The 13,790-nt window shown below is 38.9% G+C and overlaps 1 protein-coding gene across 1 annotated transcript in view; it reads left to right on the top strand.

Annotated features, from left to right (window-relative positions):
- The first annotated feature begins 225 nt into the window (after positions 1 to 225).
- Positions 226 to 13,790, top strand: part of TMC3 (transmembrane channel like 3) — a 36,081-nt gene continuing 22,516 nt past the window's right edge. The window contains exons 1-5 of the mRNA XM_046899052.1: positions 226 to 278; positions 355 to 441; positions 10,430 to 10,562; positions 10,906 to 11,148; positions 12,847 to 12,961. The gene's annotated coding sequence lies outside the window, so the exon portion shown is untranslated. The remainder of the gene's footprint in view (positions 279 to 354; positions 442 to 10,429; positions 10,563 to 10,905; positions 11,149 to 12,846; positions 12,962 to 13,790) is intronic.

Genomic DNA, 13,790 nt, shown 5'->3' on the forward strand with positions numbered 1-13,790 from the left:
GCCTCAGTTCAGAGACTGTTGTGTCCTAAATTTTGAGCTGGGATTAGCACAGAACTAAGAAATCCAGAGCAATTCAGTGGTGGAATGAGAGCATTTTGCACGCACTCAGGTGAGAAGAAGCAGGGCTGGTCTTTTGTATACTCAGCACTATGTGTACTCATCTATGCTTGTGGCTCACAAAGGTCAATATTTTAACTAGTTACTGCAACTTCCTCATCAGAGTTTAATTATGAGAATTACGAACTTATGCAGTGACAGAGAAGTCAGTTTATCACACAGTTAAGTTTGTCTTGTGGTGTTTTAAAGAGATTTTTTGGTGAGTTGATTGAATAATTCTCTATGCTGTCTTTGCAGTGTCTCTGCTATAAGCGGATTCATGCACCTTCCCTGGAATAAGACAAGGTCTTCCGAAAATGTTCCATCTGGAAGGAAGCAGGAAAGGTGAGCTGTAGCTTCTATCATATCACAGATTTGTTCAGCAGAAATCTGCAGATTTTATCTGTAAGTCTGGGATTACTCTACGATCCCTCCCCCCGCCCCAGTTAAATGCCTGAAAAACATTGCTCATCTTTTATTTAACATTAAATAATCCTCGTTACTTATTTATGGGAATTGTGGCTATTATCAGCTTTGACAATGTTATCTATAGAACAAAATGTTTTAGAAATAAGCCTGTGTAATATAACCAAGCTGTTTTTTTTTAAGCTCGCTAATATTGAATCATGTTTAAACTGGGTCCTGCAATGATGATAGCACCCAGAAAAATTTCTCTTAAGCCTCAGAGCATTCTGCTCAATAAAAAAAAACGATTTCAAAACTAATCCATTTTCGAATACTATTAGGTGATTTCATAAAACCCCGAGTCCTAATTTCACTACAAATGTTAGTGCTTGGACATGATATAATGCTCTGTTTCCTGTTGGGCTATTCTTAGAGCGAGGGAACCAAGTTTCCCAGACTTCCCCAGAAATAGGCTTCTTCCCAAAAAGAAGAGCTGACAACGAGGAATATTAATGTCCCAAAAAGCTAACTCCTACTCTGCAAGATAAATAGAAATAGTTCAACCATCTGCAGTAGTGTCAGTAGAGTTAGCAAACTTATATAATGTCTAGAGTCGAGAAGATAAAGAAATGATAAGTCATCCTATAAGCAATATAATTCTTTGTGACATGTACGGTATTTCAGAAATTACATGTAGACTAAACATAGTTTTGATACCTACAAGAGAAATTACCCAATTTTAGCATGACTCCTCTGAGATGAAATGTCTGGTTTGATCCCCTCACACCTTCATATTCCAGGATGACGGATTGGTGCTGTTAACTTTTTTTTTTCCTTCTAAGTTGCACAGTGAGAGCTGACTGACAAACAGCAAATGTCATCTGCCTCCTCCTCACCCTGTAACCAGAAGGTTGGGGTTAAAAGTGGGAGGGAAGAACAAGAGATGAATAACTGAGAGCACTAGAAATTTGGCAGCATCTGAAGTCTGTATGTACAATAAAGTGCTGAATGACACATTAAGGCGGTGCACCTTAATTGTAACTTAAACTTGGTAAATTATAAGATAAATGTATTTTAGAAATTAAATCCCCCCCATATTGATATGTTGCATTATCCTGGAGTGACCCAGGGCAACCAAATGTTCTTGCAGTCTGTCCTTGGCTCCTTTTGCATTATACAAGTTCCTGAGCTAAATTTGCTAAGTTAACATCTGAGCTGTAAATAAAGATCCTCGAAGCCTACTGTGCTTTCCTTGTTCTAAGAGTCCCTTCACAGTATGGCTGCAATTCAACTAAGTACTTAATATGTGCTTAAATCCCACTTAAATCAATGGGATTTAAACATTTGCTTAAATGCTTTGCTGAATCTGGCCTAATAACTGCCTATGTTAGAGATCAAAATGTAATTTATACTGCTGTGATTTCTTTTCTAGTGTTATATATGAGACCCCAAACTACATTTCACTGTAGCCTTGCTCAACCGAAGCTGGAACTGTTTAGAGAGAAAGTGTTTTAATTATTTTGGGCATCAGCTGCTGTAAACTCCTGATAAAAGAGGTCAAACTCTGTGGAGAAGGCTGATTGCTTTTCATGCAGTATCATTTTGAAGATTAGTTATGTGCATTTTTCCTTCTTCAGTAATGTTTGCAGTTCCTGGTAAATGTGGGAACACAGAGTTTTTACAGAATGTAGATACATGAAAGTATTTGAGGAGGAGGAGAGTTACAAGCTTTTTCTTATTTAGCTGATTTGTTGGGAATCCTGCTTTTTCACAAACTCAGCTAGCAGCAGCCGGGAAGGCAGTCATCTGTAGCAGATGGGGTGGCAAGAAAGGAAGTCACCAAAAGGGTCATCAAGAATCCCCAATTCGTTTCATGTCTAGGCAAAATAGGTCAAAAATATTTCAGCTGTGTATATGACTATATGTATATTTTCTAATATAATTTAGTGATGTGTTCTTCCATGCCCGAAGAGATTGCATTGGTCTTATCCCTTTTTTTGGAGAGGAGTGAGGATGGATGGTGGGAAAGTGAGGACTCTTCCTGACTTTTCCTATCATACAAGCTCCCTTCTTCTAGTGGAAATCAGCCAAAAGACAGCTCATATGCCAAGAAAGCCCAGTCTAAGAGAGGAGTGGAAAATAGCAGATGCTTAAATTTCTCTTGGATTTTCTCAAAGCTGTTAATACTGGTTTGCTGCTTAATTAGCCAAAGAAGAGATGGACTGTGCTTCGCTATTTCATATACAGATACTTCTTTGATCTTATGAGTTAGCCGCCTCCGGGACATTATGGTCTATGTATGGGAAGAGCTGAATGTTGATTTCTTACTTAAACACCACTAATAGGAGATAATTGCTGTAAAGCACTCCTCACACCCACAATGCAGCTACCCTGCCAGAATTTCCTCAAGATAAGGATTTTTAAGACAGCTTTGTCTGGAAGTTTTTTTAGGAGTCTGGAAAGAAATGATTGTCCGTGGTTACTATACTAGGTTTAGTGAAACCGAAGAGTCTATTTTGATTGCCACTTAGCTCTCTGTTAAGCAATTAGGCTTTTTTTTTCCCCTAAGATTTCTCAGTAATTTGTCTTTAATCTCAGGGATGGGGGTGGGCAAATAAATCTCTCTCTCTTGGGCATGAAATTACCTTTCTATAAGGGATGTTTCCAATGGGCATCTGTAATGCTCTTCAGCTTCTCTGTGCCTCCTGAAAGGTATGAGTAAGTCAGCTATCAGTGGAGGTTGTTTAAATGTGCAGAATCATTGGACCATATGGAAGGGCATTAGAAGTAAAAAAAAAAATCAACAGAATCAAAAAAGCAAACCAGTTCTGGATAGCAGTAGATGGGAATAACAAAACCATCAATATTAAATACTGTCAGGCCATTTTATGTATACTTGTTCTTAGCGTCACTTGTTTTGTTGCCTAATTAGCTTACAACACTTGATTAGTCTATCTTTTATATCTGATATGGCCTTTTTGGATAGCAAGCATAAATCATCCGAACGCATACAATTTCTTAATACCTTTAATGTGTTTCCATAATTTGCGGTGATACATTTATATTAATCTGTATCTCATATTTATAGGAAAACTAAACACATTCAGGAGAGGTTGTGATTTAAAATGAACAGATATAAAGGCAGTATTTATATTAGAATACTAAAGCTAATTTAATACTAGCTTTTTTCAGCTGATGATGCATAAATTTTAGTTCTGCTCCAGCACATACCCTAATTTCTTGAATGTTTTACGTCTCTGACAGTTATGTATTAATTGACATCAATTTTAGGCGTGTTTCTTACCAGTTTTTTGTTGTGTTGCTGTGGGTTTTTTTTAATCATCTGCAGTATGACCAAACCACTACAGTATTCCTGTGAAAGACAGAAAAGAGTAACTTCTTGAGCAGGGAAAGTAATTCTCTTTCTGTAATTCATCTGATAATATAAGTTCTTGAACTTCATGTGTTCACTGAAGAATCTTCCTTTTGCAAATTCCTTTGTTCCTAAGCCTGGATAAAACTTACCAATTCTATTTCAGCGTGCTTTGTTTATACCTCAAAGACTATGATTTATGGTTTGTGAATGAAAGTGTTCCATTGTTTTCATGTCGTTTTTGAAGATTTCAAGTTTCCCCAAACATTGTACATTAACCATTATTTTCTCTCAGCTGTGAAGTGTGGCTTTAAAGAGCTGCTCCCTCTCATTTGCACAGATTCTTTATCACATATTGAATTAAATAAGAAGGGAAAATGGAGAAAGAAATTAATTTTCAATTGTTTTTTTTTTTCAAATTATCACAATTTCACTTAATTTCGAATCAAATATTAATGCAGTATTTTCTCTTAGTGAGAAATTACTTTAATGGAACAGCTTCCCAAGGTAACAGAAACAAAGTGATTAACTGTCCTTTCTGCTTTAGTAATGAGATAGTTTTAAAATAAATAGTTTTTCCTGGGTTCAGCATTTCTCTCTCCTTTCATACAGATCTAGAACCTTAACCTCTGCATGGCATATATGATGGACCTTGTTTTGAGATATATAATTCTCGCTCTTTTTACAAGTTCTAAAATGCAGTCAGGCTGTAGGAAGGGCCCCTTCAAACTCCCTGGTAGGTAATAGGGGTAAATGCATACACATGTCTAATTTCAGTGACGCAATGACTGAAAGTGTATTCAAAAAACAAGTAACATATGTCCAAATGCAAATTCTCATGAAAAGCTTCAGAGCTTCAAAATTAGATAATTTAAATGTATTCTTGTGGTTGTTTTTCAGTTAGAGAATTAAACTACAGAAACGTCCCGCTAGCTAAATGAGGTTTCCACAATGTTGGAATTAATCAATCAACTCTTCAATAAGAGCCAAGCCTCAGATCCGCAAGCATGAAACAACAGCTAGTAATGACTATATAAATTGATTTCAGAAGGTTAAATGTGCACATTTAGGGTTCAGAGAACAAAGTCTTATGGTCATATCCAAACGGATATCTGTGTGACTCACATTACTTTGCATACCCTATAATCATGGAAATTAAGGCCCTGGGTTAAGATGAAGCCATGAAGTTTGATTTCCGTTGAAAAGTTGTGTGTTTGGTGTTTTGTTTTTTTTTTTAATGACCTAGGTCAATGGAGATCTGATGCTGAATAATTCTGTTTGCTGCTGGGGCAGGAAGAGGAGTATAAAACCCAAAGATACTAAGCATCTGTGTAAGGGTAGGGATTATGGTTGATGATTGGTCACATTTAAAGGATAACATTAGTGTGTTACTCATTAGACCTGAAATGGAAATCAAGGCCAGTAATAGTACTGGCCTTATATGTACTGGCCCCTGATGAGGCTATTGCTGAGGTTGACATCTGTACTTTAACTAAGCTTACATGAACCAGGCTGAAAAATGGGTACATTATAAGGGCATGTGAGCCTATAAGTAATCATGCCTACAGCCCAATATTCTTTGCTTTAATGGTTATACAAAAGCTTCCTCTCCCCTGGAGAGTATAAGAACTCTGAAAGGCAGAGAAACTTGGTAAGTGCTAGGTTTCAGCCAAGGGCAGGATAGAGATGTATTTGGGAGACTCTTGTGTAGCCTTTCATTGTGAGACTTTATAAACTAAGGCTGCAATTAGTGATGGGCTGTAATGAGATCCTGGACTGTGATGACATTTAATATCTGTTTCAGAAGATGTTCCCAGGCTAAAATCAATGCTATGTCCTTCAGACCTCAAAAACATAGAGTTATGTAAGTACATGTAGATCTTCCTGTGTTGAAGTTGTTGCACTGTCTGTGCTAAAACAGTCTGAGGTAGGATGAGGTGGAATGTGGATTGCAGCTGTTCATATTAAGACAGATTGAGTAAATATCCTTGGCTTGGGTTTCTGTTTAGGTTGTGTTGATCTTCCTCATCAGGACAAGGTGACTGGCTAGGCTTTTCATACCCAAGCTTGTGTCTGGATTTGTCCGTGTGTGCTTGGCTGAACGTGTGATTAAGACTCACAACCAATGTAGAGTTAGGGTGTGCAAGGGCCAATTATCAGAAAATACAAAGAAATAGCTCATCTATACTGAGCAGGGATGACAAACAAGAACAGCTAAATGACAGCTAAATACAAGAAAGAAGACAGACTTGGCAATCAGTGCAATCAACAGAAGAAGCTTATTTGCAGAGGAAAGAAGTGTAATGGCTTCAGATCTTCCTTCAAAAAAAGCATTATGTGACACTGATTATTTGAAATGCGTTTATGCAGCGTATGATAACCAAAAACTGAATGTGAAGCAAAAGGAAAACAAAATACCTCGAAAAAGAAGAGTTGTTTCATTTACAGTTTTCATCCTTTCTCACAGGGTTTTGAAAAATCTCAGTGAGATCTGTGTGTTTCAAATCCTGAGCCTCCAGCCCTGGGATCGGGACTGCACAGCTCCAGCTGCAATGCTGCAGTCTCTGCAGCCATCTTGCGGGGATTCTGGGCATGTTCACTGCGCAGTGCCTTGCTGCTAACAGCCAGCTTGCAAGCTTTATTTCCTCACCTCAGCAAATCGTGGCTGAGTCAGAGTGAACAGAGTCTTGTGGCCTGCTGTTTTTCCCCCTAATCACCCCAGACTTGCTAGCAGGGGTGCACTGCTGCACAGCTCTGGGGCTGCGTGCTATTTCCAGGCCTCAGCCCTGCACAGGGCCCTGTGAGCTGCCATGGTCTGAATAGGGAGGAGTGTAGAGCCTGGGGCTGCGGAGCTGAAAGCCTGTGCCGTGATGAACCCTCAGCTTCATAGGAAGTTACATACAATGAGTTGTGGCAGAGCTGTTGTCAGAGTCACTGCTGGCTTCCCTAAGGAGCTTTGGAAGGACAACTCTTTAACAGCTTTAACAGTGTCACAGACAGGCTGAAAGGCTGAACAGGCCCTGTCCATTTTATGCTTCCATCAACTAGATGCCTTCTATTTTCCCATTAACTCTGATTATACCCTTACTCTTCCTATCCGGCCAACTCAACCAGCTAAATTCAACTTGGGGATGGTGTTTCCTTTCTTTTCATAACTGCTTTACTCTCCTTCCCTCCGTTCTTTCTTGGCACTTTGTTGTGCAAACCAGCAAAACGAAAGATACTCGCTTAGTAGAAATAGCATTCATTTCCCTGAGGGTTTTGTGTATTCAGCTCATAGGAAGGCAGAGACCAAGCAAGTTTACTTTGGAAACAGATTTGTATTGATCAACACTGTCAAGGCATGTAGGTGCAGGTTATTCACTTAATGAATTCTTCTCTAAGAAATATCATACAAGGAATATCATTTCTCTTCGTATTCCTCAAGGGAACGTCCTCAACATCTCTAGCAAGCTGACCTACTGCTATTCTTCTTGGCCTCTTCTCCTGGGTAACAGTGATAGGCTGAGAGGTAATGGCCTCAAGTTGCACCAGGGGAGGTTCAGGTTGGATATTAGGAAGAATTCCTTCACAGAAAGAGCGGTGTTGCATTGGCACAGGCTGCCCAGGGAGGTAGTGGGGTCACTGTCCCTGGAGGTGTTCAAGAACTGTGAGAATGTGACACTGAGGGACAGGATTTAGTGGGCAGTGTTAGTGGTAGGTGGAAGGTAGGAGTTGATCTTAGATGTCTTTTCTAACCATAATGATTCTATGATTTGTGATGGTGTTGTTCTGATTTCCATCCTCAGGTTCATCTCTTATTTCCTTCTGTGATGGGGAGAGTGGAAGTGGTTTCTTGGTTATGGCTCATGCCTTTATTCTAAATATACCCCTGGTTTATCACTGGGAGATTTATGCACTGGAAATCAAGATTATCTGTGCACAGTTTTCAGAGGCTATGGCAAAAGACTGCCACAAGAATCTCCTGACCCAAAAACCATGGAGAGATGGGTAGTTGGAGAGGCTCAGTCCTTTGCTTCCATGTTGGCTTCATCCTGGCTCTGGTCCACCACTGAGGGTAGCTCTGTTGGCTATGATTCAGACGTAAGTACAAAAAAAAATAATAATTAAAACAAAAGAAATTGTCTTGCTATTTGAACAGGAAATTGCAGTTTATTGTTGTGCTCATTTAAATGCTCAGTGACAATTACTCCCAACAGATGATCTTGCAATGAAAAGGATTAAACAGCCAAACCATCTACCTTTGGGGAAAAAAGCAACATACATTGATTTAAACAGTTGTCAAACAGATCTGAGATGTGCAATAGGATTTGAGAGCTGAATCAAAGTGTAATTACCAAGAATGTAATAGTTATAGTCATTGACATGGTTATCTGGGTTTTGACAGATGTTTATTACTGAAATAAAACCTTCAGGCACCTCCATGATTCCCTGTAACTTCTGTTCCTGGGAACCTCTCAATAATTTGTCTTAATTGATAATTCATCTTCATATTTGCTGAAACACTGATGGCTCATGAGCTACCAGTGAAACTCACAGCTAATTGGGCGTTTAGATATTCTGATATCTGGACTTTCTGGCACATTTTGAGATGACAACACGCTGTTTATCATAATGGTCTCACAAAGGAATTGCTTTTAGATAGGTTTGGATATATTGTTTTGAGTTGTAACATCCTGAATAACTGAAAATCATAGAATAACAGGATCATCTGAGTTGGAAGCGACACTTAAAGGCCATCTGGCCCAACTGCCCTGCACTGAACAGGGACACCTACAGCTGATCAGGTGCTCAGAGCCCCATTCAGCCTGACCTGAAGTGTCTACAGGGACGGGGCACCCACCGCCTCTCTGGGCAACCTGTGCCACTGCCTCACTGTCTTTATGGTAAGAAACTTCTTCCTTATTTCCAAAACTGAGCTCCAGCATCAGATCTTGATGCATGTCACACCAGTTCTTCCTGTCGCTGCCTGGTAGCTGATAAATTGCTACATTTCCCCATTTTATAACATTTTACCCGGCAGATGCTTCCCCTAATCAGGAGACAAATACTTCAGGAATTGCTTTTATGCCATTTCTTTCCTTTCCCGAAATTCTTGCTAGGTTCTACACTGGCCAGGGTGACAATGTACTGTCAGTAATAGGTGCATGAGAGTTTTCTTCTAAAATGCAGATTTGTTGTCCAGTGACATCAGCCATACCCTTTCAGGTATTTTTAATTCCTGATTGATCTACAACAAACCATATTAATGCAAAATGTTCCAGGAAATGATTGCTTGTCATCTCAAATGATAGAGTCTTGATTTGCTACGTTCATCTCAGGTTCCAATTGTTTTGTCTCTGTGTATGTCTGTGGATTATTCCATTGGCTCTTTTTCCTTAGAGAGGTGTAGGTTCCTAATCTCATTGATCTGGTTTCTTCATATTAGGTCATGTTACAAGTTCCAAATCAGATTAAAACAAAATCGGATTAGCTTCTTGTTCTTAAACAGAGCAGCTTAAACGTCTGGACCTTGGACTTGGAAACATATATTTTGCAGTATTTATCTATTCCAACGTCCACTTGATATTTGATCCATCACTTTCTTTCAAGAAGTTTTTCCGTAGTATGTAAACAGTGAATTAAACTAACAGCCAAGAAAGGAGTTTTCAGAAAGGTGCTATGCCAGTTCAAATGACATTTCTATTCCCCAAAAATGTTTCATTTACCTTCCTCAAAATCTTCTGTGAACGTGGCATATAATGTGGTCTGCGTTCCTGGCTGATTTTGTGTTCTGGCATTTACAGTGCCTTCACTGTATTATTCATCATTACAAGAAGAATTGTTTTCTGTGACAGTCAGACAACAGAGTCACATTACATATTTCTAGGAAACGTGGAAAACGCATTACTCATCTGATCAGACACTTCTTTTTGCTCCAAAAACATCTCATTTATTATGAGAACTTAACCTTTCCACAGATGATGTTTCTTAGAAAAATGTATGGATTTTCTCCAGGTAGGGGTGTGTGAAGACTTTGAAGGAAGCTGCACTCTGTTCCCACCTTTTCTGCTACTCCAGGACGGGAATTTAATTGGAAGTGGAGTTCTCAATCTGTAGAAATGGTGATAATGTTCTCAAGTTCTTTACAATGGGTCTCCTTGGTCCCACTATGGCATTTTCAAAGTCTTATGAGAGCGCTGAAAAAACCTACTGAAAACCTTCAACATGCTTTGAATGAGAGCCTAAGTATCCAATCACTTAGCTTTCCTATTGATAGGTGTCAATAAAAACAATATTAATCTTTCCAGACTTCTGCAGATACTCAGTACTTAGCAGGGCATGGAATATTTATGCTGAGGAAGAAATATAAAGTATTCAAAAAAGAAAAGCACGTTGTGTGTTATAATATTCAGGTTTTTTCTTCCCTATTTAATTAATCAGCATTCTTATTAAGATATCCAAGGGATGGCCTTTAAGTTTTAAGTGTTGATCTGGATTTCTTGTAGGGGTTTAACTGTTTGTTGACTCACACGTTAACTCCATGTGAATTGAGCATTCCTGGTGTTCTCTTAGCTTCCCAGCAGCACATCTCAGTGTGCAGTTAAAGTAGATGACCACAAGGTGGAGTCTTCTGCTCTCTCTGCAAGAAGCGTGCAGAAGAGCAGACTGCCGGATTCCTTCAGCCCAGAGGGAGATACCGAGTCCTGTGAGTTCCCCCCTGAAACACTGCTCTTTACGTGGGGTTTTGTCTCTACCTGTGTAGCAAGAAGCCTATCCACAGGCTGGTTTTTCAGCTCGGAAAGCTACATTTAAATGTGAAGTTACCAATGCACTTAATTCAGACCAACAAAATTCCAGCATGACGGTTGCGCTTAGCCTACTGCTGCATACAGATGTAGGGGCGCTGGGTCTACTTTCCATAGCCAGACCCATCAACTTCAGATACATACTGTTACATTTACAAACCATAGCAGCACACCATTCTCACTCTGTTTCCTCACCGGGTTTCTGTCTGTATGAAGCTCATTATATACTTTGCTTTCTTCCAGACTCATTTCATATAGCACTTAACTTGGACCACATTGAAGGAGCAGCAGCAGATGCAGGAACATTACTTAATCAGTTGCTAATCTGTCCTCATTAACAAAGAAGTCCTTCCAGAATGGATATTAAGACAAAGAGCTTTTGGCATTTGTGCAGACTTAAGTGAACATCTGTGTTTCTGATGTCAGAAGATTCATTGTGTGATAATGGAAGTGAAGCCTCAAAGGAAAATCCTTTTGCTGATAAAAGTAAGGCTTCTTTTTTTTTTTTTTTTTAAATTACTTTTAAAGAACTAACTCTGGCTCGTGTTCTGTCTTTTTCTAAGATTACTTTCATTGTTTATATTACCTCACTCTCTCTTTCATGTGCTTTAAACTGGAATGCAAATTTCAAGGTCTGTCTGTACGTACAAATTGCACAGGCTGAGCTAAATAACTCCTAACCTGGAGTTGGTTCAGTTTTGTTCTCTAGGTATTTAAACCACTTAGCAGAACTGACTCAGTGTTACAGCCAAGATGATTTAGGAGTATATAAAGACATTGGACTTGTGTAATTGAACCTGAAAAAAAAAAGTTTCAATTCCTTTTTAATTCCTTTTATACAATTTCTGTGTTTTCCTCTTGGATATATTCTTGAATTATAAAGAGAACTGGGTATCTTAAGACTTTAAGAACATAGGCTTTTTTTGAAAAATATGTGAAAATGAATTTTTGTGGGTACAGGAGGACATGGTCACACCATCATCAGGAAACAGGGAAGGAGAGCAAAACACGAAGCTGATTGCTACACTTCTGCTGTGCAACATCAATGAAAAACTGAATAATAATAACAGATTGTGATCCACAATCCTTTTACCAAGGCTTAAGTTGCTTTGCACGAGCTGAGCCTTGGAGTCTGCCTGTGTGCATCTGTAGAGCACGTATCACATAATATGTAATTTAGCTAAGCCTATGCTGTCTATTAAGGGGCTTTCTCAAAACGTTCCACTTACTAAACATATAAAAATACCACGAGACCACTGAACACAATAGATAAACTTAAGAAAAATGGCATAACCTCCATAACGTGGATGTTAATGTTTGATTTAGTAGCAGCGTAAGGCTCGGGTGTTTGCATCATGAGGTCCTTGGAGGAAAGGATTACTTGAGCTTCTTTGAAACACCGAGATTCCAACTATATTATAACTTTGTTTGTATTGTTTGTACCAGCATTGAGGATTCCCCCATATCCAAACAAGCCAAAATCCCAAGACTTTTATCCTGTAAAAAAGAATTAAGAAAGCATCTCCCCTTGAAAACGTGATGGTGTTCTGTGCTCCCGTCTGGAAAGGTTACGGACATTTAATGCAAAGGCTATGGGCCTGATTTATCATCCGCTGAAATCAAGGGCAAAGATGTGATTTTGTTCGTTATTGTAGCTTTCATCTCTTCAGCTCAATCACATCAGAATACTCAAAAGCTCTATAGCTGTGTCTTTTCCTTTTGAGAATAAAAAGCTATTATGAGAAAACTTGTTATGTTGAAAAACTGAGGGTGCTAATGGAATTAAACATCCAGGTTAACCTTAGTAGAAATGTTTTCATTGAGATAACTCAATTTAATGTGACAAAATAGAATTTTCTAGTATACGTTAAAGTCCAAATGAAGATGTGCAAAAGTAAAAAATGGAAGTCCCTTTGAGAAATCTGCTTAAAGCTGATTGTTTGAAACTGCCATAACCTTATAACCCCTTATTCCTGTGATGAGATAATGATATAATTCTGAAGCAGGTGGCTTAGTGATGCATGCTGCACTCGGATCCTTCCTACCTGGTGGCATTTATTGAAAGCTGACTGTTGAACTCTCTTCTGTGCCTCGTGCTATCTATCTGCCTTGGTGATGTTGGACACTGTAATTACATTTTCCTTCATTTCCTGTATGATTTATGTGAAAACCTTTCCATGGTAGGAAAGTATAAAGTCCAGATAATGAGAACATGACAACATATGTGATTTAAGATGGTTGTTTAGACTACAGCTAGAACTGCCCGTGACTCAAGCACTTCCAAGGTCAACCAACACAGGTGAGCTCAAGCAGCACGGCACTTTGGAAACTGTATATAACAAAAATGTTTTGCTATGTTTAATCAACATCAATCTTAACATCATTATTCCTATAAACTGAGGTGTGTCTTACGGGTCAAGTAAGGAGGAATGATGAATCTGATTGGGTTGGCATTCAGCCTGTAGCATGCTGCCTTTGTGTAAAGATACTAAGAATGGTTTTGTGCCAGTGCATAATGCTCTGAAGTCTCCAAAGCTTTGGTATTTTGTTTTATTATGCTTTCCAAGTTTCCTTTTTGGCAGCAGTACTAGGTGTATATGTATGGGTTTTTCTTTAAGTAATATATTTCTTAAGGCCAGATGTGATTATTTTTTTTTTCCTTAGAAAACTTTTCTAAATAAATCATTATGCTACCAGTTCCTCTCATTACCAGCTTGGTATAAATTACATCTAGAGATAATCAGCTAGATTTGTTTTCCAGGCAAAGGATATTTTATGTCTTCATTATGTACTGTTGAGATGGTTTGTGGACTTGGTCTGGGTAGAATTTCTGAATCCTGGCTTAATGTCACAAACTCTGTATAGGCTGGCTGCCTTTCCTTGTATTTTCACCATATGCTTCATTTGCTAAGAAACAGAAATGGGCCACGAGGCCCATTACCAATGAGCATGTTGGCCACTGAAAGCTACGAGTGATTTGCTCATTTTGCTTATCGTTCCCGTGACATAAATCCACCATACTGTGGAGAGGGATGAGCCCTCCCAACTCCGTGCATCCTTCTGGTTCATTGTCACCACCTCTCCTGCACTCGCAGTAGGAATTATGCTGCTGAACGGTGGCCGAATCA

The sequence above is a fragment of the Gallus gallus genome, chromosome 10 (assembly GCF_016699485.2).
Source record: "Gallus gallus isolate bGalGal1 chromosome 10, bGalGal1.mat.broiler.GRCg7b, whole genome shotgun sequence".
NCBI classification, from domain to species: domain Eukaryota; kingdom Metazoa; phylum Chordata; class Aves; order Galliformes; family Phasianidae; genus Gallus; species Gallus gallus.